The sequence below is a fragment of the Chiloscyllium plagiosum genome, unplaced genomic scaffold (genome assembly GCF_037043375.1).
Source record: "Chiloscyllium plagiosum isolate Xiang-an unplaced genomic scaffold, Cpla_swu_hap1 HiC_scaffold_20, whole genome shotgun sequence".
Taxonomy (NCBI): Eukaryota; Metazoa; Chordata; class Chondrichthyes; order Orectolobiformes; family Hemiscylliidae; genus Chiloscyllium; species Chiloscyllium plagiosum.
This window is the reverse complement of record NW_028270158.1, coordinates 62,554,474-62,564,608: the sequence shown is the minus strand read 5'-3', so window position 1 is coordinate 62,564,608 and position 10,135 is coordinate 62,554,474.

Here is a 10,135-nt window from a genome sequence, read left to right as displayed (position 1 = left end):
CTAGGCCATACACTAATACTGTAAATTTCAATTAGATTCCCTCTCATCCATCCATCAAGTATAGACCCAGAGCCCTCAAATTTTCCTCATATGTTAAGCTTTTAATTCCTGGGACCATTCTTACGAACCTCCTCTGAACACACTCCAGGGCCAGTACATCCTTCCCCACCCCTCAAACTGACGGTGACCCACTGCCCGGACTCACCGAGGTCACCCCTGAATGCCTGAGCGTGCACAATCCCCTGGGCTGGTAACAGGGCCTGCCCTTGCCTTACTCAGACTTTGAGAGGTGGCTACCTGCTGCATGTGCTGTTGTGTTTGGTGTGGGAGCTGCTGGTGCTGGTATGGGAGTGATGGAGCACACTGCTATACAATAAGGTGGCCATCTCCCCATGACTGAGAACCGCTGGGCAGCAAGGAGAGCTGTCTGGTCACAGCAAGACAAGACAGGGATGGTGTGAGCTTGCTGGAAGGTGATAGGAGATCAAATGAGTGCAGAGAGAGCAAGCAAGCTGAGATGCAGCCTGGTCCACTGTGAACTAGGTGCCTTTGCCTGTGGGCTTCCTGCCCCCGCTGCAGCTTTTCAACGCTAGTCACTGGTGTGCCCTGCAATGCAGTTCTGTGCTTAGAGAGCATCCTGTCAGAGTGTTTGAGCAAGCAGTGAGCTGAATCCACCAGCTACCTGTTCTGGTTTCCATGTTGCGTGTTCCCAACCTCAAGCTCACTAATACATGAAGCTGAACATTGATGAGACAAGTTGGGCTGCTAACAAGTTGTTCAACAAGCAGCAATCACCATGAATTGATATCTCTCCGATCCCTATTGAGAATCACACCTCGCAACTTGCAGAAAACCTGAAGACATGGGCAAGGTGCTCTCAATGTCAAGTTGGACTTCTGGTCTGATTCTTCCACAGCCATTTCACTGCATTCCAGATATAGCCTTAAGTGAACTTATATTTTGCAGCTGATTAACACTGTAGTATATATTAGAACCTGTGCTCCATTATCACAAACAAAGCAAACTCCTCCCTGTCTCTTGTGAAATAGGCTTCAAAGTCTGGAAGGTGTGGTGCAGTCAGGGAATTGGTTGCTCTTTGACTGCTGATACAGACAATACAGTTATTAGATTGAGGCAAAAGGTAACCAACACACCGACATGGATTCACTGCCAGACCTCACCACCCACCCATCCATCCACCCAGAAAAAAATCTAATCTACCCAGAGACGTAGCTTATGGGGCACGTAGACAGCTAGCAAGTCATCTCTGTATAAAAACAGCACCATAAATCCACTCCTCATTCTCCCCACCTGGTTTCCCACAAGAAAGCAAGCAAATTCTGCTGGGGACCATGTTGTCATCACAGCACCAATTGTTTATCTTTCAAACTCACGTTAACGAGAATCCTAACTATATATCATTTCATCGTTTTTTATAAATTGCAAGTTCATTTCTCCGCAGCCTTCATAAATGATTAAACAAAGTGAAAAGCTGCATGCATATTGTATGGATGCTGGTTGGAGAGAGTTCGTGCCAGGAATGACAATTTACAGATGCCCCCACCCCCGAGGCTTCATTCTAAACCCTACAGTCAAGTTTCGAGTTATTACTAGATTTTACACCTACAAACAACCAAAATTTGATTTTTATGCAAACAACAGAAAATCAGATAACTATCGTAATGGCCAGGGGTTTAAAAGCTATTGCTGATGTAGGGAGTTGCTTAATCTGTTCACAGATCGATTTACTGCATAGCTTACTTACTTCATTCTATATCAGAATCATGATCAGTGTCTGGGCAAAAAAAGATAAAGCTGATTCAATAGAGGCTAACTGGCTGTGATAGCTATCTAGTATAGTTGCTAATCTTGAAACCTACTAGAAATTAAACTACAAATGTCACTGAAAAATCGGTTGCATTCGCAATGGAGAGATTGTCATTGTGATAATGTAATAAAAGGTGTTACCATAGCAATACAAATAACACAGAGGTAGTAAAAGCTGGGGATCCTAAAATCAGTTCCAAAAAATGTATATCGGTTCAATTTGTATTATAAATATTCGAGTGGCTTTGCATCTGTGCTGCATTTTTTTTTGCTGCTGCCTGTGCTTTCATCTCCCTCCAACAGTCTGGGCAACTATTCAACAATTGCCCCTCATCTATCCATAGCCAAAGACACGGGGTACAGAAACCTCAATAACTCACAATCCGAAGTGTGATAAAAGCTGTTTGAGCTCGGCCAGTCATTAGACAAGAACCATCTGAACACCATAAGAAAGAGACATCTTTAAACAGCAACTGTGTCTCAATGGGAAGACAAAGCAAAACATTCAGGACAAAAGAAACAGCTACAACATTACTGCACTGAACCAGACTCTGAGCACAATGATCTATTCCTGTATTTTGTCATATTTTACTCCTCTTGCCACACAACCACTTGAAACACTTTTCACAATTATACAAATCATTCTATTAAATATGCCATTGCAAAGCTGAGCACAAATAAAATGCAATGAAACATAAGTGATTAGCAATCCAGTGTGTAATCTATAAATAGTTCCAGTCCATAATTTTCAGCATCACAATGGCATCATAATTTTTGATTATCTGAATTATTTTTTAAAAATGCCTATAATGATCATAATCCACTTTAATGCTGGCTCATCAAAATTTACCAGAATTGAAACTTAACCAGTTGGTTTATAGAGTCATAGAGTCAAACAGTAAACAGACCCTTTGGTCCAATTCTTCCAAGTTCCCCAAACTAAACTAGTCTCATTTTCCTATGTTTGGCCCATGTCCTTCTAAGCCTTTCCTGTCCATGTACCTGTCCAAATGTCTTATACATGTTGTAATTGTACCTGCATCCACTGGAAGTTCATTTCACATACAAACCACCCTCTGTGTGAAAACATTGCACCTTTTCAATCTTTTTCCTCTCACTTTAAAATTATACCCTTTAGTTTTGAAGTCCACTACTCTAGGGAAATCACCTTTGCTATTCACCTCATCTAGGCCCTCAAGATTTTATAAACCTTGACAATATCACTCCTCAACCTCCAATGCTCCAGTGAAGAAAGTCCCAAAGTCCCAGCCTATCCAGCCTCTGCTGATAACTCAAACCCCTCCAGTCCATGATGAAAGCATTTGGCAAAAATTCATTAAACCACTTAGTTTAAATCACATAGTAACTGAAATAAATAGGGGCTGAAATTAATTTAGTCTCTGAAGTGGGTATGATTCTGGGACAATGCAACGCCAGAGGGCTGTGCCCTGAGAACCAAACTCAGTTCATTCTCCGATCTCCTTAAGGCAAATCCGGGGCCCAGCAATCAGCTTAACAGCAAACTGAACTCCTAAACAGCAAGGCTCAGTTCTGTTAAGTTATTCTTATGCCTATTCTTGGGCTCATAGCATGGGTGCAATTGTGTTAGGTTTCAACCTTATGTGTTCAAAACGAAAGAGCATAAGAAATCCCTTTGAGCCTGCTCTGCCATTCAATAATATCACAGCTTAGCTGCTTGTCCTCAATTCCACTTTCCCGCCGGCCCCTTTGACTCATAGCAGTCCTCAAGCTTTTCCAACTTGTCGTTGACTATATTCAATGGCCTAGCCTACACTTCTCTCTGTGGTAGAGAATTCCCAGGACCAACAGCCCTCTGAGTGAAGAAATTCTTTTCATTTCTGTGGTCAACCTCTTAATCTGAAACGATGGACCTTATTTCTAGTTTCCACTTGGAGGTGAAACATCTAAACAGCATATACCCTGTTGTGGTCCCTCAGAGTCTTACGTTTCAATAAGGTTACCTCTCCTTCTTTATAATATCCAATGAGTAAAGACCTACCCTTCTTTATAAAATATTCCCCTCACTCAGGAAGGTAATGACCTAGGTGTAATATTGCTGGACTGTTCCAGGGAGCTGAGTTCGAATCCCACTACAGCAGATGGATTTGGAATTCAATAAATATCTCGAATTAGAAGTCTAATGATGACCATAAAACCATTGTCAGGAAAACCCCATCTGGTTCACTTCGGATAGGGAACTGCCATCCTTACCTACATGTGACTCCTGACCTACTGTAATGCGGTTGACTCTTAATTGCCCTCTGGGAAATAAGGGATGGGCAATAAATGTTGGCCTAGCCAGTGATGCCTTCATCCTGTGAGTGAATAAAAATTGTTCCAAAAATCAGCTTGTTAACTGTCTCTGAACTGCCTTCAATGCAAATACTTCCACGTTTTTATAAGCCTTACGTGGCTCTCAGTGTGATTTGACAATGTTCTGTACAGCAAGCCTGCACAACTTTTATACTCCATTCCTCATGCAGTAAGGCCAGCATTCACTTTGCCTTCCTAATTAATTGCTGTACCTGTAACCCAACTTATGTTTCATCTACAAGGGCACCCAAATCCATCTGTCGAATGGCGTACTATAACTTTACATTTTTCACATTATGCCCCATCTGGCAGTATTTTAATCACTCACCTAACTTACATATATCGGTTTCCAGACCCTTTGTACACTACGTGTAAGTTGCTTTCCTCACTACCTTTTTATTATCAACAAATTTGAACACAATATATTTGGCCCCATCATCCAAGTTATCAACAGATTGTAAATAATTGGGTAATCAAGGAAAACTACTGCTGGCGATCTGAAAGATGCTGAAAATTTGAATTTGAATCTGAATGTAAATAGAGTGAGACAGGGTTACCATTTCAAGTCAATATGACCGCACAAACTTCATAATGGACATGAGATGTTAACCGTGTTTCTTTCTCCACAGCCAGACCTGCTTAGTTTCTCCTGTATTTTTTTGTTTTTATTCAATCTGCCCTGTTAGTTAGCCAATCCTCTCTGCATGATATTGCCCCCAATACCATGAGCACTTATATTTGACACTAACTCTTCATGTAGCATTTTACAGAATACCTATTGGAAATCTAAATACGCTGTGAGGAAAAATGTTATTAACTTGAAAGAGTTCAGTAAAGATTTACAAGAATGTTGGAAGGCTTGAGTTGCAGGGAGAGATTGAATAGGCTGGAGCTATTTTCTCTGGAGCAACGGAGGCTGAGGGGTGACCTTACACAGGTTTATAAAATCATCTGGTGCAAAGATAGGATGATTAGCCAAGGTCTATTTTTCCCAGGATAAGGGAGGTTTAAGGTGAGAGGAGAAAGATTTAAAAGGTATCCAGGAGGCAACTTTTTTCACGCAGAGGATGGTGCATGTATGGAATGAGCTGCCATAGGAAGTGGTGGAGGCTGGTAGAATTACAACATTTAAAAGTCATGTGGATGGGTACATGATTAAGAAGGGTTTAGAGAGATATAGGCCAACTGGGACTAGATTTATTTAGGATATTTGGTCAGCATGGATGAGTTAGATTGCTGTACAACTCTTTGACTCTATCTACTAGTGGTTCCCACTTATCCACACATTAAATCTTCAAAGAAATGAATAAACTTGTCAAATGTTCCACAAAACTTTCACAAAACCATGTTAGCTCTGCCTGTTATGATATGCTAAATGTCCTGCCCCTACTTCCTGAGTAATGTTTGCTGGCATTTCCCGAATCATGGATGTTAGACTAACTGAAAATGTGTTGCTGGAAAAGCACAGCAGGTCAGGCAGCACCCAAGGAGCAGGAGAATCGACGTTTCAGGCATGAGCCCTTCTTCAGGAATCCTTCTGGAGCCCTGAAGAAGGGCTCATGCCCGAAACGTCGATTCTCCTGCTCCTTGGATGCTGCCTGACCTGCTGTGCTTTTCCAGCAACACATTTTCAGCTCTGATCTCCAGCATCTGCAGTCCTCACTTTCTCCATGTTAAACTAACTACCTATAATTTCTTGCTTTCTGTCTTCTTCCATTTTTAATTAAGAATGTTGCAGTTATGGTTTTCAGATACCCTTACAGACACTAGTGAATGTTTGAAGATTACAATCAATGTATCCATTATCTCTGTATCCACTTCCTTTAAGATGCGAGAATGCAGGCCAGAGATCCAAGACATTCCTAGCTTTTAGTCCCATTAGTTTGCCTTTATTGACAGTAATTGTAGTAAGTTCTTCCTTTACTTTATCCCTTGATTTTATGCTATTATTGGGATGCTTTTAGTGTCTTCTACAATAAAGATACCTTTAAAACACTTAATCAAAGCCATTTCCTTATTTTTCATTAGTAATTCGTCAATCATATTATCTGAAGGACAAATTCTTATTTTACTTACGCTGTTCCTTTTTATATACTAGCAGAATGAAATAACTCCAGCGAGGCTGATATCCCATTGCCAATTCACCCTTTATTTTTATGTAGAGAGTCCTTGACACTGATCCAGCTCCCTCAGAGCCTGCTCTGAGAGTGAGCAGAACTTCTGACACTCCTGCTCTTATCTGTCAGCCAGGGCTCCCTGATGGGGCCAGGTTAACAGCCCCAATCACAGAATTCAAACTGGCTGACCTCATTACAATCAGCACATTTCTCCCTTCTGAATCCGAGGGCATAGGCCAATTCTTTTTGTTGTAGCTCCTCCTGGGACATTTTAGTACAGGGTCAGGTTACCCCAACTCTGCCTTGGATACAGGTGATGAGTAACATACACTAGCTCACTTCTTGCACCTGGAACATCTTGGAAAGAAAATACATTCTCCAGGCAGCAAAGGCATTGAGGTGGCGACATCCACAGTGTCCATCTCAGATTCCCAGGTATCTTCAACATTTGTTGGAGATAGAGAACCTACAAGTTTCGGAACAATTGGAAAAGCTGTTGAGGAGCTGGGCATGTTTAGCTCCCGCACCATTTGTGAGTTTTCAGCTTTCATATGGTCCAAATGCTTGTTCAGGACCGTTGCACCTACCCGAACTTTATACATCACTGGATCTGACCTTGTGACAACCATTCCTCTTACCCATGCTGGCCCATTCCCGTGGTTCCTACAGCAAATGTATCCCCCTGAAGTAAACTGTCTGTTTCGCTTAGCAGAGTCTTGTGTCCTGATGCCATTTCACCCTCCCCCACCAGGTCCAGGAAGATCAGATTAAACCTGATGCGGAGTCTTCTTCCCATTAGCAACTCTGCTGAGCTACCCTGTTGTTGCATGAGGGGTGGTCCTGTAAATATATTGGACCTGGGACAGTTTGGTATCTAGTGAAGCTGTAGGCTGTTTCTTCAAGCCGGCCTTTAAAGTTTGCAGTGCTCTTTCTGCCAGACCAATGGATGATAAATGGTATGGACTTGTTCTTATATGCTGAATACCATTCAATTTGAGGAAATACTCAAATTCACTGCTAGTAAACAATGGTTATCTGTGACCAACACTTCTGGGAGTCTATGTATTGCAAAAGATGTGCATGGTTTTTCTATCACTGTCCCTGTGTTTGACAAATGAATGCTATGCACATCCAGCCACTCTGAGTGGGCATCCACAATGGCCAAGAATGTTGAGGAAGGACATAGTCAACGTGTAACTGAGTCCAAGGGTTACCCGGCCTTTCTTAAAAACATACGAGCTGCTAGTGGCAATTTTTGACCTTTTTGCCCCATCAACGCAGCTATGTTTGCATCCAATCCTGGCCACCAGACATAATTTCTCACCAACATCTTGATTTTGGAAACCCTGGCTGACCCTGGTGGAGCTCAGCCACTATGTGGCAGTGACCTTTGCTCATGACAATCACTCTTGCTCCTCATAATATGTGCCATCCTCTACTTTGTCTGGTCTCTCCAGGTCCAAAAAGTTTTCAATTCTGGTTAAGACCAGCCTTTGGTTTCCCCCATCACCACCAGCTGTTTCAGTCCAGAACTTTCTGTGTACAAAGTCTGATATTGTCAGCTGTGACTGGAAGTGTGTCCAGAAAATTTAAAACAATTGCAAACTCTTCCAGTGGCAGTACCACTGGTGGTGTACCTGCCAGTGGGAGGTGACTCAATGCATCTGCATTTGCTACTTGGCTTCTCTGACAGTCTGAAAATGTGTTGCTGGAAAAGCACAGCAGGTCAGGCAGCATCCAAGGAACAGGAGAATCGACGTTTCGGGCATAAGCCTGAAGAAGGCATCTGCAGTCCTCACTTCCTTCTCTGACAGTCTTCCATCTTTTAATTAAACACCCTTAAGTATTAGAGCCCACCACTGAATTTGGCCTGAAGCTATAGGTGGCATTGCCTTGTCCTCTTTTAGTAGACTTAGCAGGGGTTTGTGGTCCATAAATATTACAAATTTACATCCATAAAGGTATCGATGGAACTTCCTGACTCCAAATGTGGCAACCGAACCTTCCTTCTCTATCTGGGCTTATTTATGTTGTGCACATGCTATGGGGCATTCCTCTCTGTTGGGCCACCTATGAGCTAATGCTACCCCAGTGCTATAAGGGGAGACATCACATGTCAACATCAGATCTCGCTTGGGATCATAGTGTGCCAACACCTTAGAGGATGACAGCTGTTTCTTCACTTCACTGAAAGCTTTGGCTTGATGACAGGACTGTTTCCAAGGCTAACCCTTTTTAAGAGTTGACGCAAAGGTGCCAGGATGGAGGCAAGGTTATTTATGAACTTTCAGCAAAATTCACCAGCCCAAAGAAAGACCTAATCTCCAGTGGAGGTGTGGGAGCGGGGACACCTTGACTGCTCTCACTTTATCTTCCAACAAGTGTAATCCAGTCTTGTTGACTCCATAGTCCAAGTAGGTCACTTGGGGTGCCTGGAACACACATTTTTTTCCTTCTAGCACATCATCATTAAATGTCAATATGGGGTAGATTTTGCAAAATGTTCTCCATTGTCTGCTGAAAAATGGCACAGGCTGATGATATCCCAGATGGCATTCTCATATATTGGTACAAAGCCTGATGTGTATTAATTGTAGCATACTTCCAGGATTCTTCATCTAACTGCAATTGCAAGGGCACATGGCTCATGTCTAGCTGCATGAAGGACATCCCTCTACCAGCTTTGCATAAAAATCCTCTTTGTGGTTGATTAGGCATTTACCCAGTTGCAAAAGGTGGTTTTCTGTTTGTTCAAAATCGCCACAAAGGTGAACCAACCCCTTTGGCTTCACAATCGATACGACCAGTGCTGCCCATTCCACAAACTGGACTGGGGTTTGACGATTCCTTCACTTTCCAGCCTCCTGTTATCTGCCTCTACACAGGCTGGGCCTTGCAGAATTGTGGGATTCCTTCCTGGTCAATTATGCAAGGTGGCCTTGGCTCCTTTGATAGTCTCTGGACCTTCCTGGAAAACTTCCAGGTATTTAATTAGGACTTCGCACAGGTAACCATTTTCTAATTGAAAAATGTTAAGCCAATCAAAGGGAATCGTTCTCAACAAATTTCATCCCATCATGCTTGGGCCTGAGTCTTTTACTGCAATGAGTGGTAACTGAACCAAATGCTTCTCATAAGGTATTGGAACTGAAGTTGTACCCTTAGTCTGTAAATGTCCTTCGATAGCAAATTTTAGCAGGACTTATAGACTTAATGGTAAGGTCCTGGTGAGTGTGGCTGAACAAAAAGACCTTGGAGTGCAGGTTCATAGCTCCTTGAAAGTGGAGTCGCAGGTAGATAGGATAGTGAAGAAGGCGTTTGGTATGCTTTCTTTTATTGGTCAGATATTGAGTACAGGATATGGGAGGTCATGTTGCGGCTGTACAGGACATTGGTTAGGCCACTGTTGGAATATTGTGTGCAATTCTGGTCTCCTTCCTATCAGATGGATGTTGTGAAATTTGAAAGGGTTCAGAAAAGATTTACAAGAATGTTGCCAGGGTTGGAGGATTTGAGCTATAGGGAGAGGTTGAATAGGCTGGGGCTGTTTTCCCTGGAGCATCGGAGGCTGAGGGGTAACCTTATAGAGGTTTATAAAATCATGAGAGGCATGGATAGGACAAATAGACAAAGTCTCTTTCCTGAGGTGGGGAAATCCAGAACTAGAGGGCATAGGTTTAGAGTGAGAGGGGAAAGATATAAAAGAGACCTAAGGGGCAACTTTTTCACGCAGAGGGTGGTATGTGCATTGAATGAGTTGCCAGAGGAAGTGGTGGAGGCTAGTACAATTGCAACTTTTAACAGGCTCTGATGGGTATATGAATAGGAAGGGGTTGGAGGGAGATGGACTGGGTGCT